Source organism: Armigeres subalbatus, chromosome 3 (assembly GCF_024139115.2).
Source record: "Armigeres subalbatus isolate Guangzhou_Male chromosome 3, GZ_Asu_2, whole genome shotgun sequence".
In the NCBI taxonomy this organism is placed as follows: Eukaryota; Metazoa; Arthropoda; class Insecta; order Diptera; family Culicidae; genus Armigeres; species Armigeres subalbatus.
In genome coordinates this window covers 93,639,261-93,655,735 of record NC_085141.1, presented here as the reverse complement: position 1 = coordinate 93,655,735, position 16,475 = coordinate 93,639,261, and the positions used below count along the sequence as shown (strand labels likewise).

The 16,475-nt window shown below is 41.1% G+C and overlaps 1 protein-coding gene across 3 annotated transcripts in view; it reads left to right on the top strand.

The window, feature by feature from the left end:
- The window catches only part of LOC134226505 (uncharacterized), a 382,276-nt gene that overhangs the window by 72,861 nt on the left and 292,940 nt on the right, over positions 1-16,475 (top strand). The window lies entirely within an intron of this gene.

Sequence of the window (16,475 nt, the reverse complement as noted above, 5' to 3'; positions counted from 1 at the left end):
ATAAGCTTTTTAATAAACCATTGGATACAATTACATCAGTACTACCTAATAAAGGGTTATATTTTTTCATATTTTGTGGAGCATTTATTAGTGAAATAGAAAACTATCTGGCACTTCTGCTTACGAAGCCAGCTGTTTTAGGTTATGTTAGTGTTCAACAAATGGCCACATAAGCAAGAATAAAAATACAATTAAAATATTCATTAAATTCATCAAATTAATAACAATAAGTAATATAAATTTAGTCAATCATATGAGAAACTTTTCGGATTTAATTTGAAAAAATAGTGGTAGTGATGTGTAAAGTAATTAAAGTTGTAAAGCTTAAATAGTGAGAGCAAAAATTTAATTTTTAATTTAGAGATATTAGGTATCGTTGAAACATCAAGTGTAAAATATTTTCGGAATTAATTTTCACATAGTAAAAACCATGATGCAAAGCAAAATATCACCAGAAAATGTCATAACGTTTCAAGCGCATTTGCGACTTTTGGTATATTTCTAGGAAAATGTTTATAGTGAACTCCATTATGATTTTTATTCACACCGTTCAACATTTAGGTAGTGTTCAACAATTGGCGAATTACCCTATTCAGATTTTTTGTAACACTTCCAGTTTTTGAGAAAAACGGGTTTAAATTCACAAAACTACGTATTCTTATGGGAATTTGGTTTCTCTGTTCTGTAAAGCTGGTTTTCGGTTTATAACTTTCAGAAAGAGGTTTGAATTATATAGAAGAAATCGTATAAGATCTAAGTAAGTTGTTAAATCTTATTTGACACGTTCATTTGTTGTGAAAAACGGAATTTATTTCACAAAAGTACGTCTTTTCATAGAAATTTGGTTTCTCTCCTCTGCAAAGCTGAATTTCGACTCTTCACTTTTAGAATAAAGTTTGAATTTGGTGAAATGGGTCTTTTAGAGTGCATGTGGGTTGTTGGATTTCATTTGGCACGTTCAATTGTGAACAACCGAATTTCATTCACAAAAGTGCGTATCTTCATAGAAATTTGTTTTTCTCTTCTGCAAAGCTGAATTTCGGCTCCTCACTTCCAGAATAAAGTTTGAATTTTGTAGAATGGGCCTTGTAGAATACATGTGGGTTGTTGGATTTCATTAGGCACGTTCATTTGTTGTGAAAAACGGAATTAAATTCACAAAAGTACGTCTTTTCATAAAAATTTGGTATCTCTCCTATGCAAAGTTGAATTTCGGCTCCTCACTTTTCGAATAAAGTTTGAATTATGTAGAATGGGCCTTGTAGAATGCATCTCGGTTGCTGAATTTCATTTGGCACGTACACAGTGTTGGTAAAATCACTCATATACTGCCGTGAATCGCACATTTGTCCCATATGCATAGGAAACCCAGCAAAGATGGGACAGATATGCGATTCGCGGCAGTATATCTCAATCAACGAGCGGTCCCGTGCGATCGAAATCGTCTGCGATTTAAAAGGAATGCATCACGCTTGAATTTTTCATGCTAAAACGCATCATTTCACTCATTTGCCAAAAAATCATTTTGGTTCAAAAACGCATTTGAAATCAATTTGGGGGCAATTTATTGCTCATACATAAAAGAGTGTCTAATATTTTATGCGACAAACGTCAATTCACTGTTTTTAACGAAGGAGAAACAAAAGAAAACCTACGATGATTCAAATGGATGATTCAACTCATCCATGAGATTTTAGGTGCTGAGTTGGGTGCGTTTCAACTCACGCTTGATTTGAATCATCCATGAGTTTTGAGATTTTAAGTTTTTACCAACACTGATCAACGTCAACAAAACCAAATCGTTGGATGTAAACACGGTGACTCCTTCCAGTTTCACAGTAGCCAGGCAACCAGTGGAGAATGTTGAAAGATTCCAATATCTTGGTAGCCAAATGGCGTCAGACGGCGGTACCAAGATCGACATAGGCGCACGGATCAAGAAAGCAAGCCTATTGCGAGTTTAAGAAATATCTGGAAAAACAGGCAGATAAGTGAACGCACCAAAATACGAATTTTCAACTCTAACGTGAAATCTGTGCTGTTATACGCCAGCGAAACATGGTGTGTATCAGTGGAGAACACTCAACGGCTGCAGGTGTTCATTAACAGATGCCTGCGGTATATAATTCGGGCCTGGTGGCCTCACAACTGGATCTCAAACAACGAGCTCCATCGTCGTTGTCACCAGAGGCCGATAACAACAGAAATTCGGGATCGGAAGTGGGGCTGGGTCGGCCACACTCTACGTAGGGGCGGAAACGAAATCTGTAAGCAAGCATTAGACTGGAACCCAGCGGGACATCGCAGCAGAGGCAGACCCAGAGGCTCATGGCGGCGAAGCCTCAATAAAGAAATAAAAGAAGTCGACCGAAATCTAACCTGGCAACCGGTTAAAGCGATAGTCGGGCATGGCTCAGGATGGAGATCTTTCAAGTCGGCCCTTTGCACCACCGGAGGTGTACAGGATCCATAAGTAAGTAAAAACATTAAAAATGGTTGAAGGGAGCGAGAAAAAAGTTCAATTTTGTTGGATAGTGTTATTGGCGTAATTGAGAAGAGTACGCGAGAGCTTAGAACGAATGACTGAGAGTGAGGAAAATGACGTAATCGATGGGTTGTTATTTGGGTGTTCCCTCCCAGCGTGAAAAGAAAGCAAGAAAAGTAATTATGTTTGTCTGACTGAACAGCTAGGAGGTTGCCAGCTAGTAGTAAGTGTATTTTTGTGTGGATTTTTTTTATTGTGAAAATTGTAATTAAATAATTGTGATTTTAGGCGTCTGATGATGGCTGAAGTGTAGTAAGCCGAAACGCGTAACGCTAAATTGCTGAGTTGATTTATTCTTCACCCGAAAAAGCCAATCATAGCAACAAACAAAATTGAAAATAGCCCAAATTCACTAAATCGACTTGAGCCACCTCGAATTTTTTTTCGAATCAGATGAAAAGGAGGCATTTTTTAGCATAAGAATTGTTTTTTAAATCTTTATTATCGTATAAGAAATATGATTCTGGGCTGACCAGTTGAATTACCGATACTTTTTGAAAACATGAATGGTTCTAATGCACATATCATATCAAGAACTCATTCTATTCTATATACCACAAAGGGCATGTTCCCCCATAAATTTCTGGGATGACCATGACAATGCATTCTATTCTATGGGCTACAAAGGGCGTATTCCATATTTGAAATAGGCTACTAGATCACTGGTTCGCGTGTAGACTGTAAGGTCTGAGGGAAGTTCTCTCGCGGTAGAGCGCTATTTTCATACTCAAATGTCTATAACTCGGAATTGGGAACGGATTTCGCTTATCCCAACTGACAATCTCTTTGGAATTTATCAAGGAATGTTCCTAGAAAATTTTGTGGACCTACTATTTCCCAAATTTGAATTAAGCTCTTAATACCAAACAATTGTACAACTGAAATTTTCGCTTCTCGGTAACTCTCTCCGATAATTTGAGGCATAAAGGAATCGAATTTTGCAAAACCCAACTGACAAAAGTTTTAAAATCTTTCAACGATCATTTTGATGTAGGTAATAAAAAGTATATGTGACCGCAATAAATTTTGCAGGAAGCTCTTTTTACTTCAACCAAGCTTTCCAAATTACATACAAAAATTTTCATTCCGGGAGAGTAGTCAACACCATATTTTCTTGTGGCGAACGGCAGGAAAGGAGCAATGAGAGCGATATAAAGTCCGTCAACTTTGTATATATTAATTATTATTAATATCTTTATTAATGAGGTTTTCGGCCCTGGGCCGGTTCACCTCGTAGAAACTTTGTATATAGCGTGACAGTAGAAAAAAGCCTATTTCCATTTGTAAACACGGAGAAACCAAATAAATAAATAGAAATCAAATGTAGGAATGGGGCGAGATAAATAATTGATGGTAAATAAGACAAGAAGTTTCTCCAAAAGTTCCTTCGGGAATTCCTCTGAAAGTTCCTCCGGAAACTCCCGAAGGAACTGCTGGAGGAACTTCCGAAGGAATTCCTGGAGGAACTTACTTTATTTGTCTTCTTTGTCTCATCTATCTTATTTGTCTTATTTGTCTAATTTGTCTTATCTGTCTTATTTACACCAGCGCCACTGTTATTACCCAAATCCTTTTAAAAGCTTGTGTGGAAACCTTGTACAGAAATCCTCTCACGATATTTTCAAATGTTGTTCTAGAAACGGTTCATGTTTTCATTTTCATTAACCAGCTGAAGTTTGTTCATTTTGATCTCCTCATTACGTGATTGGTCGGCGCTGCTTCTGTTCTCTCGCCGAACCACTGCATGAGTGATAAATTTCTTCCCCATTGTTGCCAATTCCTTTTGTTCTTCGTTTACGGCAAATTCCGAAACAATTGTAAACTGCATAATGATGAAATAATTTTGGCGACACTGACAGTGTCATTCTGGCGGGCTGAATTGGGCAATTTTCTCTCTCAGAGAGTGCTACCACGTGCTTTTTTAACGGAAAACCCTTCCCTCAGACCTTAAGGCCTGACTTCAGGAATTTCTTGGATGACCATATCCAATCGTCCAGAAGCGCACTCTATTCTGTGTGCCACAAAGGGAATGCTACATGTTTGTAACTGGTCAATAGATCTTTTATTACGAGTGTAGACCTTAAAGCTTAACTTCAGGGAAGTTTTGGATAACCATACCTATGCGTCCTGAATGCAATTTTTATATGTACCACAATGGGCATATCCCGCATTTAAAATCGGCCCAATAGATCTCTGATTAGGGTGTAGACCTTAAGGCATGATTACGGGGATTCTTTGGATGATCATACCCATATATTATGAACGCAAGATATCATATGTATCATAAAGGGCATATTCCGCATTTCAAACAGGCCAATAGATCTCTGGTCACGCGGGTATACCCTAAGGCCTGACTTCAGCAGTTGCTTGGATGACCATGTCCGTATATTATGAATGCTGTTCTGTTTACCAGGACATGTTCTACATTTGAAACTGGTCAATAGATCTCTGGTTACGAGTGTTGACCTTAAGGCCTGACTTCGGGGATTCTTTGGATGACCATACCCATATGTTATGAATGCAATTTATTTTATATACCACAAAGGGCATGTTCCACGTTTGAAACTGACCAATAGAAGAATGGTCACACGTGTAGACTCTAAGGCCTGACTTCAGGGAATTCTTGGATGACCATACGTAGAAGTTATAAACGCAGTTTTTTCTCTGTACCACAAGGGCACGTTCCATATTAAAAACAGGCCAATAGATTTTTGGCTACGCGTGGAGACCTCAAGGTCTGTCTTTTGGGATTTTTTGGATGATCATATGCATATGTCATGAATGCATTCTATTTTATGTACCATAAAGACCTTAAGGCCTTATTTCGGGGATGTCTCGGGTGACCATGTCCATATGTCTATATGCAATGCATTTATGCGCCGAGCACGGTGTCTCTATGGGAGAGTATTATTTTATAAAAAGCAGTATTTCCAACACCCACCACGCGAATGTGCATAGTCTCCTCTTTCATGTCGTGGGTAAACTAAAATCGGGGGATCTAGAACAATTTTTTTCGGCATTTTTAGTGCAGACTCCACATAAATCCTATTCACCACCAAACTCACCTCCACCAAAAATGTATGGAAAAATGACCTCCGATAGAACATTTTATAATTGCACTTACGTGAAAGAGGAATACCTATACTATCGTGTAGTGGGTGTTTCAAGGATACTAATTTTTTGAGAATAAGTCTCTTTGGATGAAGACACCTTGGGTGTATCACAAAGGGCATGTTCCATATTAAAATTGATCAACAGATCTCTGGTTACATGTGTACACCTTAGGGCCTTTCTCGTACGTTTTTCCGAACGGCTATCATTTCACTCCAAGTTTCACTCCAAAAACGATGATTACAAAGATTAAACTGTATCGCTTTTCGTTTAAGTGAGTTCTTTGGAATTATTCATACATTTAGTGTGGGTATCAAGAACTACAAGTGCAATTCTAGTGCAACATCAGTACTTCCAAAGTTGTTAACGACCTCACTTATTGTTTAAATTAATCGTAAGAATCCCTTACTTAACTTAATTTACCATTTTTTCTTACATTTAGCTTAAACACCAACTCTATATGGTTCGGTGTAGAATTTTCTCATAACTCATAACAGAAAGTTATAAAATTCAATAGTGGTCAACTAAGATTTGTCCCCTGTCGAATGCAACTTGTTGCAAGAAAATCAATTAAGGATTACTATAAGAAAAGTTAACTAATGTTTTTCTTGGCTTTCATATAGCCTTTCGGTATGACTTTGTTGTACGAGAAAAGCAAAAAACGACAGACTGTTTCAACCTAGAATAAGGCTGAAATGTCAGGGGAAACAAAATTCAGCACTTGATTAAATGAAACTGAGAAAGCCTAGAAAATCGTACAACAATTCCTTCAGTAGTAATTCTTTTGTAAAAATGTTTGACAAAGGGTCCTCCTGTTGGAGGAGAGCATAATAGAAAAAAATCAATAATTATGGAGATTCATTTAACACTTTATTATTATACATATGTGTGGAAATGTGCTTAAGTGTCAACTGATATTCGTTATTTCTTACCTCAATTTCTGTCTAGATTGAACTTAATTTCCTTCTGCTCAGAGATAAGTTGAACACAAGTCAAGGAGTCAATTTTGGAATGAGCCTACAGTCATTCCGTACAACTTTGTTGCAAAAAGGAAGGCAGAAAAAACATTACATTCTCGATAACAATTACACAAATGTCTATCACTTCCAATTCTAGCATTTCATTTATGGCCACCATACCAGACGCAATTACTCGATAACCTTGAACAATCAATTTGATAAGCATTGCCATTTTTGTTTTTCCGCTAATTACGCTCCACTTAACACATCCCGTATACTAATTCGCTTTTTTTCTGTCTCTCCAATCTATTCCACAGGTAAGCAAAACATCCACCGAGACAGCTAACGGGTCCGGCTTCTTGGTTCAAATTTCCGGCTGTCCTAGGTGAGGCAAGGAACTAGCGCCCACACAGCCGGCGCACATTCCAAACCAGAACATTGTGTTTTTTTTTCTTTTCGCCGCCAACACCACGCGCCACAGTTCTGTTTGGTTATCGTTCGATCGACTTTCTTGCAGCGAATCAAACGCAAACATACGGCAGCTGTATCAATCAACCCACACAATGTTCTACAAGTGGCAATTCAGCCAGACTGTAGACGACAACCTGCGGCTGAAATCTCTAAACCGTTCGTAGTTTTTGCTTAGCTGCGCGTGTTTGTGCTCGATCAGCGTTCTGTTGGCGTTGATAAAGCGTGTGTATCTACCAGCAGCGTCGCAACAGGTCAGCAAAACAAGTGCAACAGAAACGTCTGAGTGACTGAAACCGGACCAACAACGACGACCGCGCTTTGGATCGCGCAGCGCGCCAAGGTTGATCCAAGTCGCTGATTTGCCGCGATCTCCCTTCAAGCATTATTGGGGGGAGTCAGAACAAAGAAACTGGATACTCCTTTGCTTCGGTTGGTAACTGTGGAGGTTTCGTTTTTGGCTTCGTTGAATTCCTGAAGCTTTCGTCTGTTTCGGAGCAGTTTGATAGTGATCGGGGAGTTGTTGCGTTGCGTTGCGTTGCGTTGCGTTGCGTTGTAACGGAGTATTTCGTAGATTGCATACTGATAGCTGTCATGTATATTCTTTAACTTTCTTACTCCAATTGCTTATGGATTACTATTTGGGATTTAATAGCAACCCAATTAGAGGTCCAAAACGATAAAGCATGAAAGCTACCATTGCTGGCCACGCCCATCTTCTCCGTTACTAGGGAAAGGGAGGAAATGATGATATGACATCTACTTAGCGAGAGGCCAGCGACTCACCGACGCCCTCATAGATGTCAAGGAGTTGGATGGTTGGTAGGGGATATAGTTTAGGAATATCATCATAAGCAAATGATATAATAAGTTTGAACATACGTTGGGAGTGACCATGCTAAGAAAATTATATCACTCCATTGATGGTTTTCCTGGGATGGGACAAAGCTATTAAACTTGCCCTGGCTAAATAGCCTAGGTTTAAGCGCCATTGTTCGCTCTCTGAAACGAGAAAGAAAAGAAAATATATTAAATGCCCCTTTCCCCCTTATTTATTTTTTTTCCAATTGAGACCCCGTAAGTAATTTTTTAAAATAAACTTCTTCTCAATTAAAAGTGTTGATTAAAGAAGTGTGACAGATTGAGACTTTATGTGCAACATTGCTCAAATTTGATTTGATTCCACCTAGATATGTATTGATTCACGCATATTTTGCACGCACTTCACGAAAAAAGCGGGTGTAAATGAAACGTAACGGGTCGGTTAGTTTGTAAATTGGTGTGAATGTAGCGTGAAATGTAAGACTGAGTAATGCATACATGCATACAACATCGCAATGCATCAAAACGGAATGTTTTAGTTATACATTAATAGCATGAAATGAGCTCACCAAATAATAAAATGATCCTCCAGTTGTGGATTCCAGAGGCCTATTCAATTGGACGTTCAAGCGGCTTAAGCGGGAACATCATACTCAGGAAACAGTTAAACCACGCACCGACCATTTCCGATAGCTACCTGTTTTTCGTCTGAATTTGATTGGTGTTTGAACCGACCACAAATGAGAGCGATATACCGAAAAAAAATGGCTCGGAAACCACCACTTAGAGGATAATTCCCATATTTTCACTACACCCGCGAAAATGGTTCGAGTTCGAACCATTTTTGGAATTTGCACTCTTGGACGGCGCACCCTTGATTAAGACACAAACATCACGTTTCTCTGCATCCTCGCGAAAAACTTTAACTCGCAATCCCAAATATAAAACTGATTCAGGACACAACATTCACGCACTCCGCGGAACTACAGAACCGTCAGCCGAAACATTGCTTCTCCGCTGACGCAAAAGGAGGAAAATTTTGACGCGTGAAAAAAAAATGCTTCTGCGTTGAACCGCAGCACACTACGATCACTCTAGAATTTCAAGTCGTTTGATAGTGATCGGGGAGTTGTGGCCGCAAACCCAGCAGACAGGTGCGTGATCGTATTCGCCGTATGAAATTATGCAACGCACGTGTCGCGTACTTTGGCTATGATGCATGTACTACATTGCTAAGCACTTACTGGTAATCACTACCTGGTATCACACATTCAGCTCAGCTGTGAAGTTACGTGTTCGCATGTAGTCTGCTGGTATGGAAAGTATCGAATTTCCCTTAGATCGACACAATTCCATCCAAACGGTTCCAAGCTTATGGGCGTTCGCACGATTATACGATGGAGGAATCTCAAATTGTGTTTCGTACAAAGCTTACATCGCCGTTTATATATGTAGATATATTGGATTGGGCATGCCGAGTCCGCCAACGCAACGGTTTTGATGTTTGCATTCCAGTACTGCCAACTCGCCATCAGAAGCAACGGGTGGTATCAAATTTGCTATGCCCTCTGCACCAACGCTGCGCTGCACTCGAATTTAGAAACATCGCCGGTGGAGATGAATCGCAGGTGTCCATTTCCATTGGCAGATCGTGCTGGTTGGTGCCCTCTTGACTAAAGAATGATCACCAGGTGGTTGCGCGTTTTTGTTGTTATTGTAAGTGCGCGCACGGTCTGTGTGTGATAGGTCGTGATTCAAGACTTTAAAACCCCGAATTAATTCACCCGTGAAGATGATTGAATTTTGCTTTTTGCAGCAATGAAGTTGATACTGTACGACTAATAAAAAGCAAAGCAATTGATTTATGCGCTCTTCTGAATCATAGGAAAAGTTAAAAAAAATATTCATGTAGAGCGCATTCAAATTACGTAACGCTTTGGAATAGAGAGAGATGCTGTTGTTGTTGGTGACGGGATTTGAATCCTTTGGATCATTCATCCACGATGGTATCACAAAGAGAGAGAGAGATGCAAATTTTTACAATTCATTCAAAAATGTTTGGTCAAAATTCAGATAATAAAATTTTGTGTTACGTTAATTGTGTACAATGCTTTGGTAGTGTTATATCATGGAGGTTTGTAATTTTGATCTGTTTGATAAATTTGTTTACACAAGTGCGATAGAAAGTAAATTCTGGTTTCGTTAAATGTGTTGTTTGCGTGACGGTATATCGAAAGGTGGATTGGTGGAAAATAGAGGAGCGTCAGACACGAAAGTGACTGTTGATTGAATTTTTTGATAAGGTGACGGTAATTTGAAGTAAACCGTAGACAACAACTATCTTTGATTTTTTCAGTTATTATTGATTGATTGCTATACAAAAAGTAGGGTAGAGTTGTGGCAGGTCCGAAAACGTTCGGCGGTTATGTTATTCGTATTATTGCTGGGTACTTATGGCATGAATCGGATTGCGTTTTTTTTTCTTCGTGGATTTTTTCAGCATTTTTTTTGAGAACCTTCACCCGAAAAATAATTCCAAATTTTTCGATGAAATTTTTCTGATGTTTCTATGGAAAATCCCACAAATTTCCACGGAAAATTCTTTTAGTTTTCCGCCTCACAGCTTTGAATCCATTTTGCACTTCAGCACATAAAAATACAGCATTCAGCTACTAAATCATAACAATATTTTCAATTCCCTTCTTATTCGAGATTTACGAAGCTAAGATAAGCTTCACAGCTTTCTACTACAGGTATCCTCGTCAGATATTTGTTATTGAAAAATTACTTTATTTACATGTTCGAGTCATTCTTTGGTATAAGATAAAGATTATTAAAAAATAAACTGGTCCTAATTATTATGTCTGAGACTCGATTCATGCATATGTAATACATGTGGATAGATTTAGTTCGAAAAATGTATTGGAGGGTAACCACTTCATTCTGTGGGGTTTCATCCCACGAAACCAGTACGCTAGACAGGTGCTTTCCCTAGGGGCTGTCCATATACCACGTGGACATTTTAGGGGGGAGGGGGAGTATGACGAATGTCCACGGCTCATACAAATTTTTGAAATATTATATGAACAATTGTCCACGCTGGGGGAGGGGGGTATCTGGAACTGACCAAAACCTGTCCACGTGGTATATGGACAGCCCCCTATTAAACTACGAAGAGTTAGTTCTGAAAAATAGATTGCGAGAGTTCGGCTCCGTATCTGATGCTACGTAGCTTAGTAATAAGGAAAGCAAAAGTCTAGCGTACTGGTTTCGTGGGATGAAACCCAACCGAAGGAAGTGGTTACCCTCCAATACATTTTTCGAACTAAATGAATCGAGTTTCAGATCAATATTTATCTTATAGCAAAGAATTATTCGAACATGTAGAAAAAATGTTATTTTTCAATAACAAATATCTGATGAGGATACAAAGAGATACAAGTAAAACTAATCGTAATAGAAAGCTTTGAAACTTATCTTTTGAATGGGAATTGATTTGGCTGCTACTTTTTGCAACCTCCCGAGATATTTTAGTGTGAAAAATATGTAATTTTGTTCGTAAATCTTGAATTTTCTTCTAACAATTGAAAATATTGTTATGATTTAGTAGCTGAATGCTGTATTTTTATGTGCTGAATAAGTTTCTAGAACATTGTCAACCTCAAAAATTCGACCATGTAAAGTTATTCATTGTAAACCAGTTTTAATACGGTTTTTTTTTTCCTGTTCGGGTGTGCCACTGCGACCAGTTATTAGATCTATTGTAGCATTCCCCATATCCTTAGTGTTTAAGTGCATGTCGAATTACTCCATTACTATTGAGAAGCAATGAAGTATCGGTTTCGATACAGTTCTTGTTTTGTTTTCTCAAGAGTACATGTCATGACACGGTCCCGCTATTTAGACCCTTCACAGAGAGCAATCTCATTGAAGGCGCGCCCCTTATCAAATCTTTCCTTGAGAAAACAGAACAGTAATACTGTTGATTGGCCATGCATCGGAGCCCTAGCCACATCCTTGTCTTGCTTCTAGAATATCACCAGTAAAGCTACAAACCCGGGATTTAGCTCTATCTACAAGACCATTTCAATCTAGAGAAGTTGTTCAGCAACAAGAATTTCCGCGTGTTCCTCGAACTACCATTGTTTACCAGTTCATGAAGAGTTAGTACATCCATGGAACCCTAACTCGAACTTTTTCCAGCAGTTAATTCAGCCTAGGTCAATGGGCCCTGGTTTTATAACTAATTGCTAGAAAATCTGTTTCCGCTGCATACAATTTAGCCTCAAACGAGTGGAATTTGAGTCTTTCAACCATGTGCAGGGTAAAGTTAATTTTGTTATAATTCAAAAACTGCAATAGGTAGAGAGGACTAAATACGATAAATCGTTGAAATACCACAACTTATTGCCCTAGCTTGAAAAATGGATTAAGCTAGGGCTCGGTTTGGTAGATCTTACACCGTAAAACACTACGTAAAAGTGATCTACCAGCTTTACGGGAATTTAATACGGTTAGATGACCTATTATCTAAAATTGAGTCATATTTTGTTCGTTTCAATGGATAGACCCGTAGGGTCTTTGACAAAGTTTTTCTGTACATTATTTCTGACAACTTTCCCTAAGACCCTTGATGTATGCAACATACTTGCTGAACATTTATTTATTTATCATCAGACTAAGGCCGGAGTGGCCTGTGCTGCACATAAAAGACTTCTCCATTCAGCTCGGTTCAAGGCTGCACTTCGCCAACCACGCAGTCTGCGGAGGGTCCGCAAGTCGTCCTCCACCTGATCGATCCACCTTGCCCGCTGTGCACCTCGCCTTCTTGTTCGCTGTGCACCTCGCCGTCGGATCGTTGTCGAGAACCATTTTCACCGGATTACTGTCCGACATTCTGGCTACGTGCCCGGCCCACCGCAGTCTTCCGATTTTTGCGGTGTGAACGATGGATGGTTCTCCCAACAGCTGATGCAACTCGTGGTTCATTCGCCTCCTCCACGTACCGTCCGCCATCTGCACCCCACCATAGATGGTACGCAACACTTTCCTTTCGAAAACTCCCAGTGCGCGTTGGTCCTCCACGAGCATCGTCCAGGTCTCGTGTCCGTAGAGAACTACCGGTCTTATAAGCGTTTTGTAGATAGTCAGTTTGGTACGGCGGCGAACTCTATTCGATCGGAGCGTCTTGCGGAGTCCAAAGTACGTACGATTTCCAGCCACTATGCGTCTCCGAATTTCTCTGCTGGTTTCATTTTCGGCAGTCACCAGTGAGCCCAAGTACACAAATTCTTCTACCACCTCGATTTCGTCACCACCGATGCAAACTCGCGGTGGGTGGCTCACATTGTCTTCTTTTGAACCTCTTCCTATCATGTACTTCGTCTTCGACGTGTTGATGACTAGTCCGATCCGCTTGGCTTCCCTCTTCAGTCTGATGTAGGCTTCCTCCATCTTCTCAAAGTAACGTGCCATAATATCTATGTCGTCGGCAAAGCCAAATAGCTGGACGGACTTATTGAAAATTGTACCACTCGTGTTAATCCCTGCTCTTCGTATTACCCCTTCCAAAGCAATGTTGAATAGCAAACACGAAAGACCATCACCTTTCCGTAACCCTCTGCGGTTTTCGAAGGGACTCGAGAATGCCCCTGAAACTCGAACTACGCACATCACCCGTGTCGCTTTGATCAACCGTGTCAGTTTATCCGGAAAACCGTTTTCGTGCATTAGCTGCCATAGCTGGTCCCGATCGATTGTATCATATGCGGCTTTGAAGTCGATGAATAGATGATGTGTGGGCACGTTGTATTCGCGGCATTTCTGCAGTACTTGGCGAATGGCGAACACCTGGTCCGTGGTGGAGCGTTCGCCCATAAAACCCGCCTGGTACTGCCCCAGGAACTCCCTTGCAGTTGGTGCTAGTCGACGGCATAAAATTTGGGAGAGTACCTTGTAGGCGGCGTTCAGCAATGTGATTGCGCGGTGGTTGCTACAATCCACGACACCTTCCATCCACTCCTGCGGCAAAACTTCCTCCTCCCAAATCTTGGTAATGACCCAGTGCAGCGCTCTAGCCAGTGCCTCACCACCGTGTTTAAATAGCTCTCCTGGTAGTTGGTCAACCCCAGGGGCTTTGTTGTTCTTCAGCCGGCCAATCTCCTCCTGGATTTCCTGGAGATCCGGAGCCGGTAGAATTATGTCCTGCGCGCGATCTCCCAGGTCCATCACCATACCGCCATCATCGTCTGCCACATCGCCATTCAGGTGTTCTTCGTAGTGCTGCCGCCACCTTTGGATCACCTCACGCTCGTTCGTAAGAAGGTTCCCGTTTATGTCCTTACACATATCAGGCTGTGGCACGTGGCCCTTACGTGAACGGTTTAACTTCTCATAGAACTTTCGTGTGTTATTAGCGCGGTACAGTTGCTCCGCTCTTCACGGTCTCGATCTTCCTGCTGGCGCTTTTTCCTCCGGAAAATCGAGTTTTGTCTGTTCCGCGCCTGTTTATATCGTGCCTCGTTCGCCCTCGTGCGGTGTTGCAGCAATCTCGCCCATGCTGCATTCTTCTCTTCCACTAACTGCTCACATTCGCCGTTATACCAGTCGTTTCTCTGATCCGGGGGCACCGTGCCAAGTGCAGCGGTTGCGGTGCTACCAATGGCGGATCGAATATCTCTTTAGACATCTTCAAGAAGTGCCACTTCCAGCTGCTGCGCGTATTCTTGGGCTAGTCTACCGTCTTGTAGCCGCCCAATGTTAAGCCGCGGCGTCCGACTTCGACGCGTGTTGTACACCGTCGAGAGTTTTGAGCGCAGGCATACTGCAACGAGGTAGTGGTCGGATTCAATATTCGCACTGCGGTAAGTGCGGACGTTCGTGATGTCGGAGAATTTACCGTCGATTAGAATGTGGTCGATTTGGTTTTCCGTTTCTTGGTTAGGTGATCTCCATGTAGCCTTGTGGATATTTTTGCGGGGAAAGAAGGTGCTTCGGACTACCATTCCGCGGGAGGCTGCGAAGTTTATACATCGTTGGCCGTTGTCATTCGATACGGTGTACAGACTATCCGGTTCGATGACCGGTCTATACATTTCCTCCCTTCCTACCTGTGCGTTCATGTCACCGATGACGATTTTAACGTCCTGCAGTGGGCATCCATCGTAGGTCTGCTCCAGCTGTGCGTAGAACGCTTCTTTCTCGTCGTCAGGTCTCCCTTCGTGTGCCCAAGTAGCACACGCAACATCTTCCTAAAAGCTCCTTGTTCCTATTCAGTTTCAATAAAGGCGTTGGAAAAACATCAAAGCACGAAAAAGTTGCATCAAGATGTCAAAAACGTTCGAATTGTGATCAAGGTTTCATTAAAATTGCAATACAGTGCGTGTTTGACATTTGGAAACAAACAAACAAAGAATACTGCACTTCATGTTGCAAACACGAAACAAAATCATTAAGTTGCATATTTTTCACTATGTAACTTCAATGCGTCTTTCAAAATTTTATTGTTTGTTTAAATTAAGTTGCAGATAAGTTGAATGTGTCTTCATGTTTAATTTAGCTTCGTTCAACGTTTTGACATTTTTTTCCTGTGATGGTGCAATCAAGTAACAGGAAACCTGAGTACAAAACTTCATAATCGTATAGTTTTTATTGCGAGTCAACATGCAGTCCCTTCGAAGTGTTGAATGGTGCTGTGGTAGAGTGAAGGACTATCAATCACAAGATCCATAAATCGAATCCAGTTTTATAATTTTATTTTATTTTTTTCCGCTGTAGTATTGTGCAACATTATTGCAATTTTACTGTAATCGAAGGATGTTTCCGTAGGCTCCACCTCTTGCGCTTTTTAGCTTGCAAGATAGTTATATTTGACGGCACATACGCAAAGATTGTTTCTTTCCGAATAGTTGCAACACAGTGAAATTTTTAGAAGTGAAACAATTTGTGCTGCTTGGATGGGCAGTGCACATTGATGATGCTATAGTTGAAGAAACGGCCTTTAATCCTCAGCTTGCACATCCTTGCGTTGATTGGCTGCCACCCAATCACGCGTTGGCGCATCTTACCCAGCACTATGAAGCCGGTTCCCAGCTCGTTGGTGGTGCCACAGCTTTGGTAGAAGGTAGCCGCTCGATGCCCGCTTTTCCACACTTTCTGTCCTGTCCAGCAAATCTCCTGCAGCGCCACGACGTCGAAGTTGCGGGGATGTAGTTCATCGTAGATCATCCTGTCGCAACCTGCGAAACCTAGCGACTTGCAGTTTCATGTTTCAAGCTTCCAATCGTGATCCTGTATTCGTCGCCTAGGTCTTTGCCGATTATATCGAGTCGCATTATCTCTCATATTGTTCGTAATGATTGGTTTTCTAGGCGGCTTATTGGGCCTGCGCAAACCTCCTGTCTCGTCGGAGGGCCGTCGTGTCAGGGCTGTTTAGCGTCCCACCTAACACCAGGACTTGGGCTTGTGCGCTTTGAGCGGCACACGGTCGCTTTGGTGGGGCCTACTTGCGGATACATGCAGCTTTTTATAGAGGTTTAACAGGGCCCACTGTCAAACCCTACCACATCCTA